Here is a 26423-nt window from a genome sequence, read left to right on the forward strand (position 1 = left end):
GTCCCTTTGGTCACAACAAAGACAATTACAGGCACAAGCACGGGAGTAGCATAGGTAGGAACTTCATGTTTGAGTACTGAGGAGTTAATCAAGTCCCTGGAGGAGATGAAACTCCAAGTCTCTGAAATACAAAAGGTAATGGAAAAATTTGTTACCTTAGAACAGAAACATGATGTTGATCCATAAAATTTTCCTAATGTCTGTTAAGGGCTTTTCAAAGGTGAGGTCCTTCTGTAGTGTTTTCACCTGCTGAGCCAAGCCTTTATTTTTATTCACTTCTTTAGCAAAATTATTTTTTCAGATATGAAACACAAGTGAAATATTAAAACGAAAAAGTATATTTCAGAAAGTTCTTAATTGCAATCTGTCTTTAAAATCATTTTTATTCTAAATGTTTTCTTCTAAACTATCATAGGCAAGGAATTCTTAATTGCTATTTTCTTCTTAGTTTACCATTGTGGTCATTTAATAAGAAATTCTTAATTGCTTTTTATTAGTGATCATTCACTTTCCCTCATCTTAAAACTTGTTGAAGGATTCTTAATTGCCCTTCTTCCCTTTTAAGACCATTCCACCCTTTCAAGTTACCATTTGTCCCTATTTAGCTATCTTTTCCTATGAAGCACTCCTTTGTTGAATCATCCAAATCCATTTTAGCCATCTGTAGTTGACTCCATAGCTCAATGGCCTGAGATACTCTATTCTATCCATCTGCTCCTGAATTCCACCAACAAACACAATCAAAACCCCCAAGCTTTCATAGCTAGCTTAATATCTTATAAAACAAAGCTAAATCTTAAAGAGATATGCCTCTCTAAGTATATTATTGGTTAGATTTTGTACTTAAAAGTTGGTTTGTGGTTACCTCGAACCCCTTTTCTTATTCTTACAACTTCAAGGAAAATTTGAGTGATAACATAGTGGCGAATCCACTGGGGAAACCAATTCCTCAATCAAAATAAATCTTTAAGAAAGTTTAAATCTCATATCTAAAGCCTCTTAAAGAAATCATATAAGTTGTTTGTTGATATCAATTAAGAAAAACCAAAAAAAAAACCTAAAAACTTGGCCTCAGAAAGGACTTGTTATGCTACACCAAATCCGGATCCCAATTCACCACAAGTGTTTGAGAACCCCAATTTGATCCCCAGAATTCTTAGGAGATAGGAAAGTCAAGAAATTTCTACTAGTTCTCGGCCCACCTTCAGATCAAGATCCTATCCTGTTAGGTGGATTTATCTTGAAGACCAATCCTTTGAAGAGTACTTTGAGACGTCTTTGTTTAGGACTTCATCCAATTCTGAATTAATTGACCTAGTCCCAGACCCAATATTCATCGAAGAATTACAACTTCAAGCTGTCAATTTGTCAATTGACAGACATTTGCAGAACTCAATACAATCTGACCTTACCACTGAGGAACACCCAATCCATCTGTAGTCACTATTGCTTCTACAAGCTTATCATCTTTTCCTCATACATCTCAACCTCAAACCATTCCACATCAGCCCATCACCTCCAGTCCTCCATCCAAAACTCAAACACCCATCGTTATCCCAACCCCAGCTATTGTTTCATCATTACCTATAGTAATGCAAAAATATATGCCTCCCTGGTATTACCAGCAAACTTAGGTGCCATGCCCCAAGATTATCAAAGTAAGATCACTCAGTTTGATGGTACTGGTACCTATACAACCCAACAACACACCAAAAAGATGATTGATTACTTTGAAATTTATGAAATAAATGATGATGATGTATGAATGAGAATATTTGTTCAGAGTCTAACTGGAGAAGTTAGAACTTGGTTTAGAGCTCTAGCAACAAACAGTATAGACAGCAGACAGCCTAGAAACTCTCCATAGACAATTCCTGAACTGATGGGAGAAAAAGAAATATCCTCTTCAGATTCTATCTGAGTATGAAAACCTAAAGAGAGGAACACAAGAAACTATGCAAGATTATTGCACAAGATTCAACAATGTCTATAAAGCCATCCCTAAAAAACTAAGACCCCCACCTGATTTAACCTTAATCAAATTTCCTGATGGATTTGATTCTGACATGGCCTTCCAGCTAAGAGAATGGGCCCCTCACACTCTAGAAGATATGCAAATTATAGTTGTCAGTGTTGAAGCCAACCTAATGTCTAAAAGAGCCAAAGCTAGGAGTGAAAGGAGAATACCCTTAAAGGAAGAAGCCTCACCTGTTGAAAAAAAACTAGATGCTATAATTAAAGGGATGGATAGGCTAGGAGATAGAGTGGAAACAATTGAAAGGAAATCTCCTTGGGATGGTCATCCAACCAACACAGGGAGAAATCCTAATTTTAGAAAAAAATCAAAACCAAAACCGTGGGAAGACTGGTCCAGATCAAAACATTAGACCCCCTTTCCAGGAAAATTATGCAGAAGGCTCTAACTTTGAAGAACCTAAAGAGGACACTCAAATAAATATGATGGGACTCAATAATGAAAGAGAAGTTTTCTTGACCCAAGAGGGTCAAGAGGCCCACATTCTTAAATAGTTTCAAACCCAGTTAGGTGAATCATTCGACTTTAGGGAGGGATATGACACAACCATCTATGAGGTGCATAAGCAAATACAACTTAAGGAGTAGGAGAATTAATGTTCCTGAAGCAAACAAGCAAAAGGCTCCAAAACAGACCATTAAAGGTAAGACAATCACAACACCTATACATATTCTTTCTAGATCAGACCCTAATCCCTCTAACCCAATAATTGAAGATGTCTCTGATAATCAACCAAACAATAAACAACCTTCCATTCCCCTTCCTTCCAAAGGAACTGTGGAAGAAACTCCAGAAGTTGATTTAGGAGAACCTGGTAATTATAATTTCACTCCTGAAAAGGAGAGAAACACAGAAAATAGAGAGAATGCTACTGTTCGAAACACAAAAGCCCAAATAGAAAAACCATTTAATCTAGAGAATGAGGTAGGTAAGCTTAAAATTTTTGTTCCATTGTTTGAATTAGCTAAACATGATTCCTACTGAAATCAAATCAATAGATCACTCAAAATCACTGGAACTGAAGACTCAGTTAATTTTTTTGATGACCAGCCTGAATTAATATTTGGCCCAGAAGTGTATGGAAAACCATTAGAAGGAGGAATTCCTCCTTTCTATGTGAGCTTAAACATACATGATAAGATTCTTCACAATGCCATGTTTGATTCTGGGGCATCTCACAACCTTATGCCCAAGTCTGTAATGGAAAAACTAGACCTAGACATCACTAGACCATACAAAGATCTCTTTTCTTTTGATTCTAGTGAGGTAAGATGTTTAGGATTCATAAAAGACTTGTGTGTCTCATTGGTTCAATACCCTCCAAAAACAATTTTAATGGATATAGTGGTAGCAGATATACCACTAAAATATGGTATGTTATTGTCCAGATCCTGGGGTGCTAAGCTTCAGGGATCTCTTCAATTGGACATATCCTATGCTACTATATTGGTTTTCGGCCAACCAAAGAAACTATACAAAGAAACATTGATGAAATATGTAGTAAGTAGTCAGGAAAAACCACAAAATTTCCCCATCTACTCAATACACTCTGATATGGACTTATTCATTCTTTACAATGCAGAAACCAATCCTTCCAATAGTGTAGAAGTTTTAGCAGCAGAACCAGGAGAAATTAAAAAAGAAAAATCAAGCGTTCAAATTCAAGAAATATCAGATACCAAAGAAAAACTAGATGAGAATGAAAAACCAAATCCCATTGTTAAACAAATTCCTACCTCCCCTGACACCAATTATGAGCACGAAAGTATTTGGCATTTAGAACTTGATGGCTCAGTCAATAAACTAGGGGCAGGAGTAGGAGTTTGGGTGTACAATTTAGAAAATGACCATGCTGAAGGCCATGCCTATAGATTAAATTTTAAGTGCATCAATAATATGGTAGAGTATGAGGCTCTATTACTAGGTCTCAAACCTGTTAAAAGATTAGGAGCAATTAGAGTATCTACCATGGGAGATTCTGAATTAATCATTAAATAGATCAAAGAAAATATTTAACTAGGGATCCTAGATTATGATATTACAGAGGAACAGTGATAGAAATTCTCAATACTTTTTTGGAAACTCAGCTTGCTACAATCCCTAGAAAACATAACTTGCAATCCCACAGTCTGGCAATGTTTGCCAGCACCTGCAAATTACCTTTCAAACCTAATCATCAGTTTACTGCTGAAATTAGGCACAGGCCAGCCATCCCTAATAATCTGAAGAACTGGCAGGTTTTTGATAGTGATGAGCAGATTAATAACTTTTTAACTTTAGATCAAGAGTTTTCTAATAGTAACATAGATGTTGATACAGTAGCTAATTCAAATCAGATAGATGAGGTAGAAACAAACATTTTGGAAGAAAGTTTGCTAAATATGCTTCATCCCACAAAATTCACACAAAAATAAGTTCAAGACCTTAAGCAAATGGACCTTGATGAACTAATTGAAGAGGAAACAAAGGTTATTAACCTAAAGGACAATCATCTGCCTAAAGGATTAACTCCTCTAGAAGATCTATTTGATTCCAATGAAATTCCCAAGAAACCTAAAATGGAACCATTAAAAGCAGATATTGAAGAATACAACTTAGGAACAAAGGAAAATCCAAAGATGATAAAATTGTCAAATTCCTTACCTCCTGATAAAAAGTTAAAGTATGTTGAACTTATGAGGGAATTCTAGGATGTCTTTGCCTAGAGCTACAAAGATTTGAAGTCATATGACACCTCCATTATTCATCATACTATACCTCTGAAAGAAAATCAAAATCCCTTTAAACAAAAACTCAGGAGAATCAACCTTGTATTATTACCACTGATTGAAAAGGAAATTAAATGTATGTATGAAGCGAGGATTATTTCCCCTATTAGATTTTCAGAGTGGGTGTCTAACTTGGTATCTACTAGGAAGAAAATTGGGGAAATAAGGTTATGTGTTGATCTAGGAAATGTGAATAAGGCTTCTCTGAAAGATAACTACCTACCCAAGATGAATCATATTTTGCAAAGGGTAGTGGGTTCTTCTAGAATTTCACTTTTAGATGGGTTTTTAGGATATAACTAGATCCTGGATCATCCTGATGACCAAGAGAAAACTGCTTTTACAACACCATGGGGCATTTTTATGTACATCAAAATGCCATTTGGACTAAAAAATGCAAGAGCAACTTTCCAGAGGGCAATGGACATTGTATTTGCCAAATAAATCTGTGATTTTCTTGTTATATATCTGGATGATCTAACTATTTTTTCTAAATCAGATCAATAGCACTTCGACCATCTTAGACAAGTCTTTCTAAAATGCAGAAAATATGGTATTTCTTTGAATCCAAAGAAGTCCTTGTTCGGCCTGGAGGAATGTAAACTTTTAGGTCACATCATTTCTAAGGATGACATTCGAATTGACCCTTCTAGAATAGAAGCTACTCTATAGATACCTCATCCAAGAAGTATCAAATAACATCAAGCTTTGCTAAGGAAGATAAATTTCTTAAGAAGATTCATTTCTAACTTAACAAAGCTTATTAGATTACTAAATAACATGCTTAAAAAGGATTCAAGTATCAAATGGACAGTAGAGGCCAATCAATCATTTGAAGAAATCAAAATGGCCTTAACCAAAACACCAGTCCTCACTATTCCACAATTTTGATAGGGACTTCATAATTTTTTCTTTTGCATCAGAACACACCATAGTAGCAATTTTATTACAAAAGGATGATCAAGGATGTGAGAAACCTATAGCCTTTTTTAGTAAAGCACTTAGAGATGCATCATTAAAATATAAAATAATGGAAAAATAATCTTTTGCACTGGTAAAAGCCATTAAGGACTTGAGAGTCTACATATTATACTCTCATGTGATAGCCTATGTACCTAATGCAGTTGTCAAAGACATCCTAACTGAGGATGGAATTGAGGAAAAAAGTGGTAAATGGGTTGCTACCGTCTTAGAGTATGATATAGAGATAAAACCTACAAAATTGATAAAAGGACACAGATTGGCCAAACTCATGGTAGAAACTAATTGTCAAGCCCTGGACATAAATGAAATGGATAACTAACAGGAGATGACGACTCCACAAATCAGCCAGGCCTTTTCAGACTCACCTTGGTATGTTGATGTAATTTATGTTTTACAAAACTTGCAGGCTCCTCCAGGGTTATCCAGAAAAAAGAATAGGTTTTTGAAAATGAAAGCTTCAAAGTTTTGTATCTTAGATAATACTCTTTTTTGGAAAAATCATGAATGAATTTTATTGAATTGTTTATTAAAAGATGAAGCTGACAAGGCTCTTCAAGAATTTAATGTAGGATATTGTGGTAGACACCACTATTGGAAATCAACTGCAGATAAGATCTGAAGGGTTGGATTCTATTGGCCAACCTTGTTTACAGATGTGAAGAAATTTTTAACTTCTTGCCATAAATGTCAAAATTTTTAAGGCAAGAGAAATTTATTACCTTTACCCTTGAAATCCATTTCCACCGAGAAACCTTTTCAACAATGGGGTCTTGACTTCATTGGAGAAATCCATCCACCCTCTTCAGGCCAACACAAATAGATACTCACTACCACTGACTATTTTAATAAATGGATAGAGGTCATCCCCTCCAGATAGGTCAATGAGACAGTGATCATAGGTTTCCTAGAGACCAATATATTGTCCAGGGTTGGTTGCCCCACTAAAATCATTACTGATAATGCTACAACTTTCAAATCAAAGAAAATTATCAGTTTTTGTAACAAGTATCATATTATAGTGGGCCATTCCAAAGTTTATTACCCTCAAGGGAATGGACTGAATGAATCTTCCAACAAGAGTCTCATTAATATCATCAAAAAACTATTGGAAGAGAACAAGAAGACTTAGCATAAAAAATTGATAAATGCATTATGGGCAGATAGGCTTACAACCAAAAAATCCATTGGAACCAGTCCTTATGAATTAGTATATGGCATGGAGGCTATTTTTCCCTCATCATTAGGAGTTCCTATTATGAAGATACTCCAAGAAGCTCAACTGGAACCTAATGATATCCAAAGAAGGGTAAATGAAAATATCAATTTACAGTAGACCAGAGAGGAAGTGTACCAAGGATCCCAAGTGTTGCATGATAAGCTTAAGAAGATGTTTGACAAAAGAACCAAGGCAGAAGATTTCTACCTTGGAGATAAAGTGTTAAGATGGGATTCCAGAAGAGAGGATAAGGGGAAACATGGGAAGTTTGACTTCCTGTGGAAGGGACCATACATCATCTATGCTTTCAAGGAAAACAATGCAGATTTTTTCTTAAAAACTTAGATGGCACAGGAGTAGAATAAGGACTAGTCAATGGTCAGATGTTAAAGCATTATTTTGATCCTACTTAGTAATTCTATAATATTCTTAACATGTACATACTATATCCTTTTTACTGTCACAATGTTGATTGGATAGTAAGTTTTTGAAGTTGAAGCCCGAAGAGAAGGCCCTAAGCTTCACAAGCATCATTCTCATACATACAATAAAGCAGAAAGCAAAGAAGATTGTAGAGCACAGTCACAGTAATTCAGAGGCCTTTGATCTACTATTCTTGACTTTCCACCAGGAAAAGCCATCCCCACGTGGAGCCATTGTTATGCCCCTATACCAACAGGTGTCATATAACATGATTGACTTGATGAGCTATGTAATATGTTCATACCTTTACTTGTTGCAAAGGTTTTCCATATTTGTAAAAAATAAAAAATTTAAAAAATGTAAAAAGGGTATACCCTAAAAGAAAAATCAAAGGGTAAAAAGAATAAAGAAAGGTCAAAAAATGAAAGAAAATGAATCCCAACAAAAAGAAATACCAGGAAAGTGTGCAAGTCTAAATGCCACTACTTTTTCACTTTTGTATAATAAACAATTGTGTGCAGCTTTTCACTTATGCCACAATTCATGAATAGTCAAACATTTTAGACTTGGCTAGTTCATATTTCAATTTCATGTTGTAGAAATAGAGAATAAATATTTGACCAAATAGTGTAATCTTGGCAGGTAAGTAGATAGGTAGAGTGAAAAAAGGAGCTCAACAGTTTGATCTGAGCCTTGGGATGTAATACGTGTAGAATTATATAGGCGTTACCAGGTAAAATAAAAGAAAGTTTGATAAGGGTTTACCAGTCTAAGTGCACCTTAATAAAGAAGTAAAAGTGCTAGGTTAAGTAGATAGGGTAGGTAGTTGATGGTTGCAGAATAACATATGATGAATGATAAGTTTAAATGTGCAAATCTTTTACTTTCATCACAAGGCAAAGGAAAATGTCACATGGAAGGCACATCAAGCAAGCAAAGTCAAAATAATTAACTTCCCTACTCATTTCCATTAAAATTTCACTAGTTTCCCCTAAGTACCAAGGTATCTATCAAATTAGAGGGGCTCAGAGCATTTCTCTGACTTTTGGAGGGACTGGAGCCTCGGCCCAATAATTTATAATACCTAAGTACTTAAGTCCATTCATAAATAATCACACTTCTTCATAAATCATTCATTCCCTTTACAAAGTTTTTCCTAAGTAAAATCTTATTTTACTTGGGGAAATTAAAAATTATCCATTAAAAAATCCTCATTTTCTAATTAGCCTAAGTTTTAAATACACACATGAATGTTTTAAACTTAGTTCTTTTTCATTCATTATGTCATATTAACTACTAACTTATTAATATATAAATCACCTATAAAAATATACCCATTCTCGTATTACTATAACTATGTAAAAACCTCGCAATTCTATACATTGTGCCCCTTGGTTAATATAATTATAACACATCATTTAATGGGGATTAATTAGTTAATCCATAATTAATTAAGAGCCCTAACCCCCTGCATAATAAAAAAAGATTAGTTAACCCTCACGGTTAATTAAGAAGTTAAATGACCAATCCCGCTACTCTCGATATAATTAAAAAATTCTTAATAACGTCGGGCCCGCCCTCATTAAACTCCTGCCACCTCGCCTTCCCAATAGTCATTTGATCAAGCCTACCAGATCCAATGTCTATTGTGCATATCGCACAGCCCTCCGTAACCGAACGTTAGCGTGCGACCGTGAAGCAGTATTGTGAACAGTTCCCCCGCCACGCGTCACTCCTCCTATGGTATCACGCGGATGAGCCCAAATATCGCCCCTCCTCGATAAGCAGTGCAATAGAAATCGCTTACCACATCCCATTAAATGAAAAAATGACAAATCCTCCTACTGACACCACCCATCCAAATCCTGAAACCCACCAAATTCTTGACTTTGTATAAATAACAAAACAAATTATTCGTCGTTCTATTCTATGAACCTGTACATCCATGCAAACTTAACAACGAGGTCAACCAGCTTGTGCTCCCAACCACCAACCAACTTCAAAATTTGTAGACAATGCCACTCAGGGTCCTCCATTCACACCCAGTGTACCTTCATTCCGTTGCCCGTCCCTAAAGGCAGGTATTTACCAAATTCCCGTCAAAGAAACCCTTTGAATTCTTGCTTTCACTGCAAATTTAATTGAAAAGAATCCCAATTCACCATAACTCAGTCACCATACATGAAATTCAAGTTCTTAGACCTGTTATTTCATCATTTTTACTTAAAGAACCTTATTTTCCTTTCTGAATCCATAAGAACCAGTATGGAAACTTTAGTAGCCCTAAATATTGCACCCATTACCACCCCTCCCCGTGATTTAGACTATCTGCCCCTGGCAGATAAGGATTTTCAAATAAAATACCTAACCACTGATAAAGACCATTTGAACGTGTTTTGCCAATGCCGAGATAATCATTTGAATGGTTATGATGCTATAGGACTGTGGGAATCCAATCTTCCAATGCATTTTCTCCCCTCTGTGCATGTGTTCCCTGACATAATCCATCAATGCCATGCAAATTATGACTCTAACTGCAGAGCAGTGATGTCTCCTAATCAAATAGTCCTCTTCACAATAACTGCTTATTCAATCAATGAAATGCTGCAATTTCATCCTAGTCAAGCCCTCACCCCCATTTCCCTTGGAAATTTGCTTAAGAAATCAACCAAATTATCCAATTTGAACTCAATCGCCTCTACCAGACTTTCATATCAAAACAACATCAACCTAAAGACCCCCCTCCTTATATGTCATCTTTCTTCACAAATACAGGTAAAATAATAGTTGATATGATAGCTACAGTCATGGGATTCAACACTAGTGAGTTTCTAGATGAGTTTACCCTGGTGTTGATGTCTATTGTCACCCCTGGTCAGCCCCCTGCTGTCAAGTACGATTATAATTCATTTATTGCTGAGAAAATCCATGACCAATTCATGAGACCAGAGAATGAAAAGGTTTTCAAGTATTCCATCTTCATATATCACCTCATCCTCTACTATCAGTCTGATAAGTTTCCATTTTCTATCAAGAAACTTGATACAAAGGGTAATCCAAGGTTTGTCATTTTTTGGACTTCTATCTTCCATGAATATTTTGCTTGCCCTTATTAATATAGTGAGTTCATTGATCAGTTTGTCCATGTAGCAACCACCTTGCTGGTAGGAAATCCTCCTCCTAGGATTAATGATGAGATCAAAAGGATCCTCTAGCTGTCAAAACAATGCAGGGTAGGTGACTAGTACTTGTACCAGAATCAGATAGAAATTAGGGTATATGGGTGTGAGCTTCCCCCATTCAAGCTACCTAAATATGTTCCAATGAGTTTGTTTGCATTGGAGTATTATAGAAAAATGATACACTCATATCTGATATATTTTACTAAGGCTAAGAAGAAAGCACAACTGAGAATCAAATATCATCTAGGCCCATTAGTCTGCAACAATAGGGAAGCATGGAAAGCAGTTGAAAATCCTAGAATACCACATGAGATTAAACAAAAGTTTTGGTTGGACTCCATATGACCCCCACAGTTTCATCTATGATAAGAGAATGAAAAATAGACTATCCCCATATTTTCATCACAGAATTCCAGAGATTGAGCAATATGCTAACATGGATGAATGGAGAGAAGGAACCCTTGTAGAAATGGATAGGGATCAGGTCAATGTAGAAAATGTCATGAAAGATCAAGAAAATACACTTAACCTAGATTCTTTTGGACAAGTGCAATTTGAGACTTCTCACAAGTCAGCATCAGGGACTAGTGCCTCAACAACTAATACCTCTCAAAGGCATTCACAGGAGACTAGTGCACCACTTGCAAAGACATCATAGGGAAAAGAGAAAGAGACCGGCACTCAAGAAACAAGTCAATCATGTATGTCAAAATAGCCTGAAGCCTCTCAAGAACAGGCTCAAACACAGGCCCACCCAACTCAAATTAACATGGGAGATCCACTAGTTTTACAGACTCATCTAAATGAGGGAAAGAGCTTAAAGAGAGACAGGGAAGTAGCTACCCCTGCCAGTGGTCCATTAGATCAGCCTGGTGCTAAGAGGCACATGATAAATCCTCATTCAGAAGGGGAATTTTTTGAAGAAACTACAAAAAGTCAGAGAAAAGAAGGTGCAGACAGTCAACATACTTTCCCAGCAGGTGGGACACCATCTAGCTCACAAAGACCGGAGCTAGAAAGACATGAAAGTGCTGAAGTATCATCCTTTAGGCCTTGAGGTAATAAGAACCTAGAAATTAAAGAGAAATTCAAAGAAATAAAGGCCATAAATGAACCACTAAGGATCCAGGTCTACAATTAGTTTTTAAAGATGGCTCCCACCCATCAGAATAGGTTGATGTCAGCCTATGACATTAAGGAAGGCAAGATGCAAATGAGATTTTTCAAACCCAAAGTACAGTAGCCTCAGTCAATAGTAGACTACCTCAACAATGATTTTGAGGTCATGGCAAAAGACATCCACCCCCTAGACCAGATTGAATTACATAAGCAAATAGGGGAGATGGTGTATTCAACATTGAAAAGCAAAGCCATGATGGCCCAAAGATTGGAAAATTCATTAAAGAACACATCTGCTCAGTTACAACTAGAAAAATCCTCCTCACATGCTAAGGACAATAGAATCAAATCATTGGAAGAATTGATTATTGGACTGGGTCATAACCCAAAGGATGGAAAGGTTGCAGAGGCCTTGATAAAGAAAAAATATGAAGACATAGCTGCCTTGAGAAAGTAGTTAAAGTTGCCTCCATTAAGGCATCCACAAACTACTGAAGTTATTCAAAAGAAATATGAAGAAGAGCTTATGGACTTAGTCCTCAAGATTAATGAATAGTTGAAGGAGACTGAGCAAGTATTAGAAAAATCACTAAAGAGCAAGCAGGGTGAGTCGACCTCTCAGCCTCAAAATGTGATACCAGTGGTCTCCACAGCAGTCCCCTCAACACTTACAATAGCTCTGGCACCAAATGTCCCTTTGGTCACAACAAAGACAATTACAGGTATAAGCACAGGAGTAGCACTGGCAGGAACTTCGAGTTTGAGTATTGAGGAGTTAGTCAAGTCCATGGAGGAGATGAAACTCCAAGTCTCTGAATTACAGAAGGTAAAGGAAAGATTTGTTACCTTAGAACAGAAATATGATGTTTCAAAAATTAATTTCACTAAAGAAGTGAGGAAAAATAAAGGCTTGGCTCAGTAGGTGAAAACACTAGAGAAGGACCTCACCTTTGAAAAGCCCTTAACGGACATTAGGAAAATTTTGTGGACCAACATCACTCAAATAATAAATGATGTTTGGCCATCCATACAAATAATTTTTTAATAGATTGAACTGGTGCAAGTAGCTCTCCAAGAGATTCAGAGAACTGAGGAAGAGCTAGGTGGAGAGCCTAAGGAAGTTATCAAGCTAATAAAATTTTTCAACAGTAGAAATAAGTACCAGCTAGAAGAGCTGAATATTGAGGATAGAACTGGAACTATCCTAGAAATCAAGAAGGTATTGACCAAAAGATCTTTGATGCAGAACTTGGAAAGAAAATGTCAAAACATGCAAGAGGATATAGATGATTTTATGGGAAAGTTTGGCATTTTACAAAGCAAAGGACTTCCCAGTCCTTTAGTTATTAATGATAAATTGATGAGGCATGAATATTATGTCCACAAATTAGATCAGTATGCAAATAATCAGGTTAATTCATTAGCTAGTGCATTTGCACCCAAGGCACTACCTACAGGCAGAGTTCTCTATGACAATCTAGAGAACCTTTTCTATGTTTAACATGAATTAAAACATTTGTTCCCAGTTCAGCCTAATTTTTTAAAATACATAGAGGTTGATGAAATCTTCAGAAAGATTCAAAGGACTAGGATACCCAAGGAAGATTGGTGGATAGATATGACAGAAATTTTATAATTTACCTTGGTGAAAAGTAAAATTGAAGTATTTACTATGATCAATTTTGGTAAGAAGGTGAAAGAGGATCAAACAGGTAAGGAGTACCAGAACAGGTCAAAGAGTATCAGTAAGAAGATGAAAAGTAGAACAACCAACATAGAGTTACAAGTAAGATAGCAAGATTCTCAATCATAGTGCCTGCCTCCAGCTCATTCACAAAAACAAGGACAGCAAGCCATCACTTCACTATTAGTTTCTATCTTCAAGACCATCTATCTCTACTTTTATGTAAAATGTAGTTAGTCATCCTAGATTATATCTCTCTTAGTTATGAGATATTTTATTGTAAATTTTTGTATAAATACTCCCTCATTCGGAGTACTTAGGGTGGATTCTTAGACATTTCTATAGACTTATTATTTTGGAATAAAGTGTCGTTGAACAACTCTTGTATGGCTAGCTGGATGAAGAAATAAAGCAAAGGACTTTTTACAGGATTCATGCGTCAAACATTGGAAAAATAAGTATTCTATACCTCATGTGTTATTCTTTTCTGGTTTAATATTTCACTTGTGTTTCATATCTGAATATTAAAACGAAAAAGTATATTTCAGAAAGTGCTTGATTGTAATTTGTCTTTAAAATCGTTTTTATTCTAAATGTTTTCTTCTAAACCATCATAGGAAATGAATTCTTAACTGCTCTTTGCTTCTTATTTTATCATTGTGGTCATTTAATAAGAAATTCTTAATTGCTTTTTATTAGTGATCATTCACTTTCCCTCATCTTAAAACTTGTTGAAGGATTCTTAATTGCCCTTCTAACCTTTTAAAATCATTCCACCCTTTCAAGTTACCATTTGTCCCTGTTTAGCTATCTTGCCTTGTGAATCCCTCCTTTGTTGAATCAACCAAATCTAGTTTAGCCATCTGCAGTTGACTCCATAGCCCAATGGCCTGAGATACTCTGTTCTATCCATCTGCACTTGAATTCCACCACCAAACACAATCAAAACCCCTAAGCTTTCATAGCTAGCCTAATATCTTATAAAAAAAAGCTAAATATTAAAGAGAGAGCCCTCTCTGAGTACAAATTGGCTAGATACTATACTTAAAAGTTGGTTTGTGGTTACCTCAGACCCCTTTCCTTCTTCTTACAACTTCAAGGAAAATCTGAGTGATAACAGGTTAATTGAATTCATTTTAGAGTTGATCTTCAGTTAAGTTACAATTTTCGGATCTTAGCGATGCTACTTGAAAAACCTAAAATGCAACTAAATGGGACAAGACCTTCTCAATTTGATGAAATTCATACACTAGAGAGGGTAGAAACTACTCAATCATATGCAAACAATCAAGCAACTAAAAATGAAATGATCTTTCACTACCTTATTTTCTCAAAAAATAAATTGATGAAAAATGAATTCCAATTCCTAATTTCCTGACAGGCACTTATGTATTAGTCCTTTGAAAATGAAAAATTTATCTTGCTTTTTCAAATGCTCATGCAATTCTAGTCTTTAAAAAGATGCAAATTTCGTAACGCAATGATGCAACAGGCTAGAATTTCATACTTTCCCATGAAACAAAGAAATAAACACATACAAAATTTCAATGAAAACGTTTTCGAAACAATGAGCTTTTCAAGCAAATGAAAACATGAAAAGAGAAGCTCATTCAGATCAATGAAACACTAACTTTACCAAACACAAGGCCGACAATGTAATTTATGCTGGAAAGAGATGTTCAAGCTAGTAAATGAAGCTTTTTCAAACGTGTGCGAAAAGAGGTCAAAGTCGTAAAAGGACCAAAAAACAAATGCAAGGAGTAAACACACACAACCGTACTTAACCAGTCAACAAGCTGCTGAATGGGCGACCAACTAGATGTCGTAGTGTCGCGGGCCACTTAATGACTCAATCAATCAATTAACAAGATGACAACCCACAAGTAAGCAAACCAAATGAAAAGTAGGTTTTGTATAAAGGAGAAAACAGCCAAAAAGGCTTACGGTGTCAAAACCACAAGAGTAGAACACACTGGCCAAGATCGGGGTCAAGCCCTAATCTTCACTTACAGGCATCGGTGCGAGTACCTGACTGAAAACAAGTGCTAGAGGCTAGTCGGTGTGACTGTCCCTCAGCAATTCACATTGGTCAGTGTGACTTTTAGTGGATTAAGCATGCTGGACAAGGTAACTAAGGAAAAAAAACAAAACAGGGACCAGATTTGCTACTATGAATTTTAGACTCGGGCCAGTAAGTAGGAGAAAAGAAACAAAACCAAAGGGAAAACATGAATCTAGAAAAGTTCTTACGAAACAATGAAATCCAAAACAAACAAAAAGATGGGATCCTCAATGGAGTCGCCAATTTGTCATGAAGTAAAATTATAAGGGTGGAGACGAATGAATTCTTGTGGCCCAACAATGGGTCTAGCCACAACAAAAACATTCTATGGAAGATTTCCTTAGGTTAGGATCAATCAAGAGGGCCTACCTCTTGGTCACTTATCCTACTTGATGTTTTCCTCGCTTGCTCACTCCAAAAATCTCTTGCTTCCTTGTTCAAGCTCTTGGAACAAGTGAACAACAACAACATGCAAATGTAATAATAGACAAATTTCAATTCAACCTACTTAATGAGTCCAGAAGAATTAAGACATGGATATGTAATATTACAAAACATGTAGGAAATTAATTGATAGTTGAATATATTAATTACAAAGAGAGATTACAACCATTCATCTTGATGATGCAACCTTCCTCTGACAAGAACAAGTTCCCACACACTTTTTCTAGCATTCCATGATGGCTTCAAACAACAATAGTTTAAAGACTCTTCCCTTTAGACTTCACTCCAAACCAAAACACACTTCTTACTCACACAACTAGATAGTTACAACTAATAATATCTTTCTTGTCTACTCCAAAATAGTATCAAAACTTTGCAAATATAACACTCACACTTAGCTAAAACTATCAACAGTGACTAGCTTGTGCTTGGGAAGAAGGGAGGTTTATATAGGAAATATGGATGGGAGATGGATCCTCTTCTCATGGGAGAAGGACTTATGCCTCGACGTAGTTCCATCATTATAGGGAAAGGAGCCCAAACTGTCATCCTTAAACCCATCCAGCCAAACCATTTACCAGACTTCCATTACGAAGCTTCTAGAGCTGGAAGCTTCGGCTCTAATTTAAAAAAATTTCCATAATAGGACTGATGCGACTGAAACACAGTTCAGTCACTCCAGCCATCTCGACGAGTAATGCTAATCTCTGCACATCGGTACAAGTGAGACAAAGGCCATTAGCGTCGGTCTTGTAAATAGGGCAGAACAGAAGTTTCAGGGGAAATGGTGCAAAAGGGAAATGATTTGCTCATGAAGAGGGACATAATGGGAGTTTCTTCATGAAGGCAAAGCATGTGAGGTTCACTATAGAGGTCCTCTAGGATCAAGGAATGGGGAGTACAGGGATAGTGACAAAATGTTGTGTAACACTATGACTGGGTGATTAGTGCTCGTGTGCTAGGGCCTTTAGATGCGTATTCGGGAGACTCATTTCTTTTTTAAGAAAAATCTTACATATTTATGAAATCCTTGACCTTTACACTATAAAACCCTTGAAACATTGCGAGCGACGATCACCGATTGGGCCTATTATCACTCCAAGAAACTCTCCTAGGTTGCAGCTCGGAGATGTCTGGTAACATATAATCTTCAATATTTTTCTGTGAACTATTCGAATGGATGATGGTTTGGATCAAGCTAGATAACTGTTTCAACTCTTTTTTCACTCCAGACATGTACGAACACCCTCAGCCTGACAAGGCTTTAGACCACTAATGCTCAATAGTTTGTAGATTCAATGGATAGATGGAGAATACTGACTGTATCGGAAGATGCATATATAAAGACATATGAATGGATAGCTACAGGCAGTAAAAGAAGCTTGCAAATATAATTTATCAATGCAGAGATAAGATGGCAATTATCTGACATTAGACACAGAAGAAACATGAATAACCTATTCAATTGCAAATCCAATTTATCAATGGAGAGATAAGATGACAGTTATCTGGCATTAGACACATAAGAAATCATGAATAGACTATCCAAGTGAAAACTTAGAACAAAAGAGAAATGGATATTGAACATGTAATAGCAAAAGAAGCTTGTATTACTGAAATGAAGATGAGAAGATGCAAGTAATAGAGTATCAACAGTCTCTAGAAGTTGAACCCTTCATACATTTAGATTTCAGCCTTTTATAGGCCTTTTATAATTCTCCTGAGCTCTTCAAAGGCTTGAAGTGTCTTAATCTATCCCTCTGTCTATTTAAACAACTTTGATATCATGACTGGGCATGCATGGCTCAGAGGTTTCTTCTTCTGACAGAAGAGTAACCACATTCAGGTATTTTGTTGCATTGGCAGGGAGCTATCTCGTGCCAGAGATGATCCATGATGTTTTTTTTGGTTATGTTGCACTGTTGAGGCTCCATGATCATTTTTTGCTTGTGACTACATCGTGCTCGGCCCTTTTTTTTTCCCTTTTTGGTCTCTGTTTTGTGTTGGAATGGCTATTCGGGCCTCTGTTTTCCCTTTAAAATGCAAGCAATGATTGTTTTCTGTTTAATACAGAAAATGCTGCAACACTGTATAAATCCTGCCCATATCTTTATTTCAAACTTCAAAAGTCCTTAAACATGGCCTATTCCTCTATCGAGTCTGCCCTTTGGGTTGCTATCGCAAGTCACTGATGGTCTGGCCCTGTGTATTTTCTTTGTATTCTGGAATATAAATCTGTATATTCATTCTCGAACCCTTTCGAGTCTGTGCCTTATCGCATTGGCATCACTCCTTGGTTCCCTTTGTATTTCGTTATATAACGAAAATACACAAAATACACTAAAAATGGCCTTTCTATGGACTTCAAAATTTATGAAATATCATATATAATGTTGTCAGTTCTGGTTCATTGGGTCACACCGGGCCCATGGTTAGTGCTCCTTAATGCGTCCCCAATATAACGTGGGTTGTCGATCTACGTGCTTGATTGACATTCCACGTTTAATCATCGATCGCTATCGCAAGTTCCGCTGGTCTACGTCGATACCTGCCAGTTTCCTCCACTGATTGCGACCTGTCGATCTGAACTGGACCGTTGATCAGCTTGATCGGATGGCTACTATGCATTTCTCAGTTTAAGCCTCTGATATGTGGTTTTTCACTATTTTTTCGGTGTTTTAGCCTCCCGATAGTGTTTTTCCTCCCTTTTAAGGGCTCTCCTCCTGCACTTGTTTTGATCTTTGGATGATCTTAAGCAAATTTTGAATACTTCAAGAGCATATTTGGATCCATTGGCATGATTTTGCTGGCTTATGGAGACTTTAAAGAGCATATTTGGATCCATTTTTGGGCCATTTGCCAACAAGGCTAACACTGGCTCCTTCTGGGGATGAAAGCCTCCCTGTGAGGTTTCAAGAACTACAGAACAATGCCTTTCCTGTAAAACCAAAATCAAATCTTCCTCCTAGTGTTCCATTGGGCATGGAGTCTATTTTGTAATGAAATAAAAACTAGAAAAAACATATTTACAATACCAAGGCTTTAAAGCCTTAAATGAAATAAAGTTTCAAAAACTGCCCATTGACTGGGCTACCAAAAACATCTCCTCCTTCCAGACTGTGCAAAATGAGAATGTTGCTCATCTAAAATTGAGTGATGACAAACAGACCTATCCATAAGGCATCATGGTTGCCCTTCTTTTCCTTCAACACATCCCATTTAAGAACACAATAACCAAATTGAAAATTGACCCTTTTTTCCTTTCTGTCAAAGGTTTCTTTTCCTTGGTCAATGTGCATATTAGCAAATTCATCAAAGACTTGTAAAAGCCTATTAATTTTATCATTCTCTTCAAAAAGTTTCCAATATTTGACATTTTCAGGTAGAGATGAGCTATATTTCACCTTATCTCTGTATACTTTCAACCTTGGATTCTTTGCTTGGAAAGTTTTGTTGAATTGAACAGTTAATATGAAAGGTAAATGAATGCATTCCTATGTGGGGGACATAAGGAATACACTTTCCCCTGTATCTTCCTTAGAGCAAGCTCCATTAAATAACGTGTCCCAAATTTGCAAGCTTTCTTCCTCTGTGATCTGGCAAACTAGTTTTTTAAGCTGCGTGGAGGCCAGCTGAGATTCTTCAATTTGAATAAAACAAGTTCGAAAATCAGTGTCCACAACATAGATGGGATGATTAGTGGGATTCTTGTCATCGCAGATAATATAAGCCAGTTGAGCCTCTCTGTACAATCTCCTATTTTCACATCCAAAACTCGGGACAGTAGCATAGGACAGATCATTTTGAAATGTTCCACCTAATCTCTTGATCCAACCCCTAGAAAGTAACATGCCAAACTTGGGGGGTACATCTGCTACCACAATATCCATCATCATGCTTTTCATGGGTAGATGAGACAAAGTGATGGCTAAGTCTTTGATTAGTCCCAGACATTTCACCTTTCTAGAGTCAAAAGAAAACTGGTCATGATAAGGCTTGGTAATGTCAAGACCCAATTTATCCATGATTGCCTTGGGCATTAGATTATGGCTGGCTCTAGTGTCCGGAAGGTAGTTGTGAAGTATTTTATCATGAATAGTTAGATAGACATAGAATGATGGGCAGCTATCTTGACAATTTTCAATCATTGGGTTGAGAATAACAGTTGGTTGGTCATATTGCATATTTACATAGTTAGTGGAGGCTTGGATGGCTTTAGGCTCAAGGGCCTCGAGGATGGATCTTTTGAAGGACTCATTCTTCACTAGCTCAATCAGAGGCATAGGTTTTCTTAGCTTCTAAATTTCTGATTGAAAACTGAAAGGAGAAGGAGACTTGTCAAGGCCTCTTACCTAGTGAGCTAGAGCTTTGAGGATGATATGATCAATTGCTTGTTGTTTCTGCTTTTTAGCTTGTTGTACTACAGTGATAGTAGCTATTTGAATAGGAGTTTCCTTGCCATTATTCATCCTCGACCTCAGATTATATCTTTTCTGATCTTCAGTTTGTAGAACAGCTTCACCATCCCACTCTTAGTTAATCTGGTCATTCAATAATGACTTTTCATAGGCCGCTAAGGTCAAAAAGGAGGCACTGCATTTGTCTTCAAGACAATGGATCTCATCATCTTCTTCAAACTGCTCTTCTTCCATGACTACATTCTGGAAAGGGGTCTTCACCCTTTGGTCTTCATTGACATCATTGCTTCTTTGGAAAATCTGCAACTACTCATTAGCTCTTCTATATGGATTTGGATTTGGATTTCTAGGAGCAAAGGTATTAGGAACTCTTCCTTTCCCAGGGTGCTGATCAACTTTTAATTTTGATATTTAAAAGGCTAATGACTCTATCATCTTAGTCATTTTATCTATCTTGGGATCTGAAGATGATGAAGACTCGCCCCTTTGTCTTCTTCTATCAATATTTCCCTTGAGCTTCTCAGCAGCCATGATGTTTGATTCTACTTCCAAGGATGTATCCTGCATATTAGTTAAAGTACCACATCACCTCTGCCTCAAAAGTAGACAGAAGTTAGAGTCAAAAGCACTGACATAGGTGAGTTTAGCAGAGGTATTGGTGGGTTTTACTTAAGCTGATATCTTTTTGTACATAGGGTTAAACCTCTTATTAAAATCAGACAACAAATCACCATTTTCCCTTTTTAAGTTCCCAAACTCAGTGTGGTAGTAGAGGAGATCCTTCTTATCCCCCCAATGCTTTAGGAATACATCATCTAAATCCTCAATATCTACTATAGATCTTGGGGTTAGTTCCCTGAACCATTTTCTAGCCTCTCCATCTAGGCTTTGGACAAAGACTCTCATCCACACATCATCTTCACTAATGTATAGGTTATCAGCATAGCTATAGAATGACTCAAGATGTTCTTTGGTTGTAACACCTTCAGTCCTAGTGAACTTAACCCTATATTTCTGATATTCTCCAGTAGGCATGGCATTCAAAGGAGTAGGCAGTACTAGAGGTCCATACCTAGCAGCTATGATTCTTTCCATTTTGGTAGGTGCTTGTGGACCTGTTATAGTTGAGGTGGTTATAAGAGTACTGATAGTCTGAATGATAGAGGGATGAGGAGAGACTGATAAGACTAAACAAGTATGATGGATAGGAGGTGAGGTTTCCTTTGGGCTTACAACAAAAGGAGAATTTACAGTCTAGCCACCTTTGCTAGCACATGCAAGCTCCCCTTTGAGCCCAATCACCATTTCACTACTGAGATAAAACACAGGCCTGTTGTCCCAAATAACGTTAAATATTGGCAAGTATTTGAAAGCGATGAACAAATTAACAATTTCCTCACTCTTGAGCATGAGTTTTCAAATATCAACATTGACATGGATGCTATGACGGATGAACAACAACAAACAAATGAAAATCAGCAGGCTGTAACAGCTGTAACAGCCAAACAAATGCTAAACCCAACTGTTTTTGACAATGCAAACATAAAAGAGCTGAAACAAATGCATTTGGAGGAAATAGCCAAAACAGAGGTCGAGATCATTGATCTAAAGGATAACTTCCTCCCTGCTGGCCTTACTCCATTAGAAGATATGTTTGATGCAAATGATGTTCCCAAAAAACCAAAAATGCAACCCTTAAACGCTGCTATAGAAGAACATAACATTGGGACAGCAGAGAAGCCCAAAATGATCAAACTATCTCAATCCTTGCCACACGATCAAAAGCCCAAATATGTTGATTTGTTTAAAGAATTCCAAGATGTATTTTCTTGGAGTTATGAAGACTTGAAGTCTTATGACACCTCAGTGATCCAACACACCATTCCCTTAAAACCAAATCAAAAGCCCTTCAAACAGAAATTAAGGAGAATCAATACCATGCTCCTCCCCTTGGTTGAGAAGGAAGTCAAGAGGATGTTTGAAGCAGGTATCGTAGCACCTATTAGATTTTCTGAATGGGTGTCGAATCTTGTTCCCTCCAGAAAGAAGATAGGTGGGATTAGGTTATGTGTGGACCTAAGAAACTTAAACCATGTCTCCATAAAAGACCACTACCCATTGCCAACAATGGATCAGATTCTACAAAGAGTAGTGGGGTCATATAGAATCTCTTTTCTAGATGGCTTTTCAGGTTTTAATCAAATACTTGTTCACCCGAATGACCAAGACAAGATAGCCTTTACCACACCGTGGGGAACATTTAAATATGTGAAGATGCCTTTCAGACTTAAAAAAACTAGTGCTACCTTTCAAAGGGCAATGGACATTTCATTTGCCAAGGAAATCCATGATTTCCTAGTTGTCTACCTTGATGACTTAACCCCCTTCTCCAAATCTGATCCAGAGCACCTCAAACACCTAAGGCAAATATTCATGACATGTAGGAAATATTCCATTTCCTTGAATCCCAAGAAGTCTCTCTTTGGCCTTGAAGAAGGCAAACTACTTGGCCATATCATTTCAAAAGAGGGGATTAGAATTGACCCTGAAAGAATTCAAGCCATCCTTCAAATTCCATATCCAAGAAACATAAAACAATTGCAAGCATTCCTTGGAAAGATCAATTTCTTAAGGAGATTCATCCCAAACGTGGCTGAACTGATAAGAACGCTAAACAACATGCTTAAGAAGGATGCTAAGGTAAAATTGTCTCTCGAAACCAAGCAAGCCTTTGAGAGTATCAAAGCTGCCTTAACCCAAGCCCCTGTCCTCACCAGTCCTCAGTTTGACAAAATTTTTATCATTTTTTCTTTTGCATCTGATCACACTATAGCTACTGTCCTTTTACAAAAGGATGATCAAGGAAATGAAAAGCCAATTTCTTTTTTTAGCTGAGCCCTTAGGGATGCCCCCTTGAAGTACCAAATCATGGAGAAGCAGGCCTATGCCCTTGTTAAAGCAATCAAAGATTTCCAAGTTTACATTTTATATTCACATGTGATTGCCTATGTCCCAAATGTTGTTGTAAAAGACATATTAACCCAAGAGGGATTAGAAGGAAAAAGAGGAAAGTGGATTGCTAACATCCTTGAGTATGACATAGAAATAAAACCAACCAAGCTCATAAAGGAACAAGGTTTAGCCAAACTGATGTCCAAAACAAATTTCCAAGCCCTAGACATTAACCAACTGGACAATGAACAGGAGCTGGAGACTCCACAGATCAGTGAAACCTTCTTATGATCCCCATGGTATGCTGATATTTGTTTTGTATTGTTGAATCTGTGTGCTCCCCCAGGATTGTCCAGAACCAAGAAAATATTTGTAAAAATGAAGGCTTTAAAGTTTTGTGTCTTTGATGGTGCATTATTTTGGAAAAACCATGAAGGAATATTGCTTAATTGTTTAACCATGAATGAAACTAATAATGTCATGAAAGAATTCCATGCAGGAGACTGTGGAGGAAATCTATATTGGAAGTCCACTACTGATAAAATTTTAAGGGCTGGTTTTTATTGGCCCTCTTTGTTTGCAGATATAAAGATGTTTGCTACCTCATGCCACAAATGCCAAATCTTTGAGGGAAAAAGAAAGCTTCTGCCTTTACCCCTTAAGCCCATCTCAACTGAAAAGCCTTTTCAACAATTGGGTCTTGACTTCATTGGAGAAATCCATCCCTCTTCCTCAGGCCAACACAAGTGGATTCTAATAGAAACCATCTATTTCACTAAGTGGATTGACGCCATCCCATGTAGGCAAGCTAATGACACCACCATTATCCAATTCCTTGAATGCAACATCCTTTCTAGATTTGGTTGCCCTGAGAAGATCATCACTCACAACGTTGTTGCCTTCAAATCCAAAAGGATGATCAGTTTTTGCCATAAATTCCATATCACCTTAGGCCAATCTACAGCTTATTACCCTCAAGGTAATGGCTTGGCCGAATCATCCAACAGGAGCCTGATTAATATTATCAAGAATATCTTAGAAGAAAACAAAAGAACTGGCATAGAAAGCTCACAGTTTCCCTTTGGGCAGACAGAATTTCAACAAAGAGATCCATTGGGATGAGCCCTTATGAGCTAGTATATGGTATGGAGGCCAAACTTCCATCTTCCATGGGTATCCCTATCATCAATCTATTACAAGAAATCCAAGTTGAACCAAATGATGTACAACGAAGAATCAATCAGACCATTCATCTTCAGCAAATGAGAGAGCAAGTGTATGACAGATCTCAAATTATGCAAGAGAGGCTGAAGAAAGCATTTGGCAAAAGGACCAAGGCTAAGGATTTCTGCATTGACAACAAAGTTCTAAGGTGGGATTCACGAAGAGAAGACAAGGGAAAGCATGCAAAATTTGATTTTCTATGGAAAGGCCCATTTGTTATCAGTGCTGTGCAAGGCAATAACACGTATTTCCTCAAAACTATAGATGACAGCATAGTGGAAGACAGCCCTGTAAATGGCCGAATGTTGAAACATTATCAAGATCCCTTTTAAGGGATACAACGCCCCTATGTATATGTTTGTATATTAGTGTTTGTATATATGTCAGTGCTTTCCTTTTTATGTTTTTATAAGAAATCTGATTGCTTGGAACCAAGAGGCATTGTTATATCAAATCAAATCCAGTCAGAAGTGCTACAATTAAGCTTCCCACTTCATTCAATAGTATCAAAATAGGGGAGTGGTTTTTTGTGTTACACCTACAGCCTGTTCAAAGACAAAATTGAGAAGAGTTGCTCCAACTTGTCCCCTTTTTGTGTTTATTTCAGAAGGTAGGTCTCAATAAAAAATGTATGTAATATCAAGCACGCAGAAGAAAGCAGGCGACTCTATATAGTTCACAGTAATTCAGTTGTCCATGAGAGAGTGCTGTTCAGATCTCAAGATCCCAGTTTTTTAGCAGCCAACAAAGAATTGTTTTCAGTTCCACAGCAACAATAGCAGATCAAGGCAGTCTGACCTACTGTTGTTGGCTTTTCACAAGGAAAAGCCATCCTCAAGTGGAGCCACTATTAGCCTCCTGCTGCAGCAGGTATTCATCTTTCATGATCGACATTTTTACATGCCAAATATGTCATACTTTGCATGCTGCAACGTTCCATATTTGCTACAGAGGCCAAAAGAGTTGTCCATGAGAGTGTGCTAGTCTAAGTGCCACTGCTATGTTCCATTTTTTATGAGTTGATCCATCCTTGATAAGTTTTTTCAGTTAAGGGAGGGCCAAACAGCTTAATCTTGGTCTCCCTAGGTTTCAATTTCCTGTTGTAGAATATAGAGAATAATTATCTGTCCAAACAGCCTAATCTTGGCAGATTTGTAGATAGGTAGTGAAACAAGGGTGCTCAACAACTTAATCTGAGCCCCTGGATGCAATAAGTGTAGATGTAGATAGGAGGACAACAAGAAGAAAAGAATGAAAAGCTGGGTATGCTAGTTCAAGTGCACCCAAACCAAAAGAAGAGAAAATGCTAGGTGAGTAGGCCGGGTAGGTAGTTTTGTGGTTGCAGAATCATGACTTGTGATCCATTTCATCTTTTCAAGTGTCATATCTATTCATATCACTAGTTTGAGGCAATTTTCCCTTGGAGGACTTCAAGCGAGGCATGACTAACTCCCCCTTCTTCTTATTCCCCAAATCATTCACTAACCTTCCCTAAGAGGGCAAGATCTGCTTAATACCTCTTAGTTTCATCATTTTCCGTACCATTTGCCTTGGTAAAGATCTACTTTACTCAAGGAGTGTTCATACTTCCTCTATGAGTCATGTTCCCCCTTAAATAGCCTAAGATTTACATACTTAGCACTTTCTTCACAACATTCATATTAACTCCTAACTCTATTATGTAAATCCCTCCTTATTTTTCCCCTTCCCATACTAAAAATATATGGCAAAAATCCCCATTATTTACATATCCCCTCCTCTGGTTGAAATATAACCATAAGTATGTTTGGGAATTACTAAGTTTGCTTGAAACTTAGTAAGAACCCTCATTTCGCCCAAAAAAACCATCTTCCTAAGGTGCTTGGACTCCTTCCAAAACACAAAAACCCCCTTCAAAAGCTATCGGACTCAT

The sequence above is a fragment of the Pinus tabuliformis genome, chromosome Q, assembly GCF_031772625.1.
Source record: "Pinus tabuliformis cultivar Carrire ecotype Pingquan chromosome Q, CPIR1, whole genome shotgun sequence".
In the NCBI taxonomy this organism is placed as follows: domain Eukaryota; kingdom Viridiplantae; phylum Streptophyta; class Pinopsida; order Pinales; family Pinaceae; genus Pinus; species Pinus tabuliformis.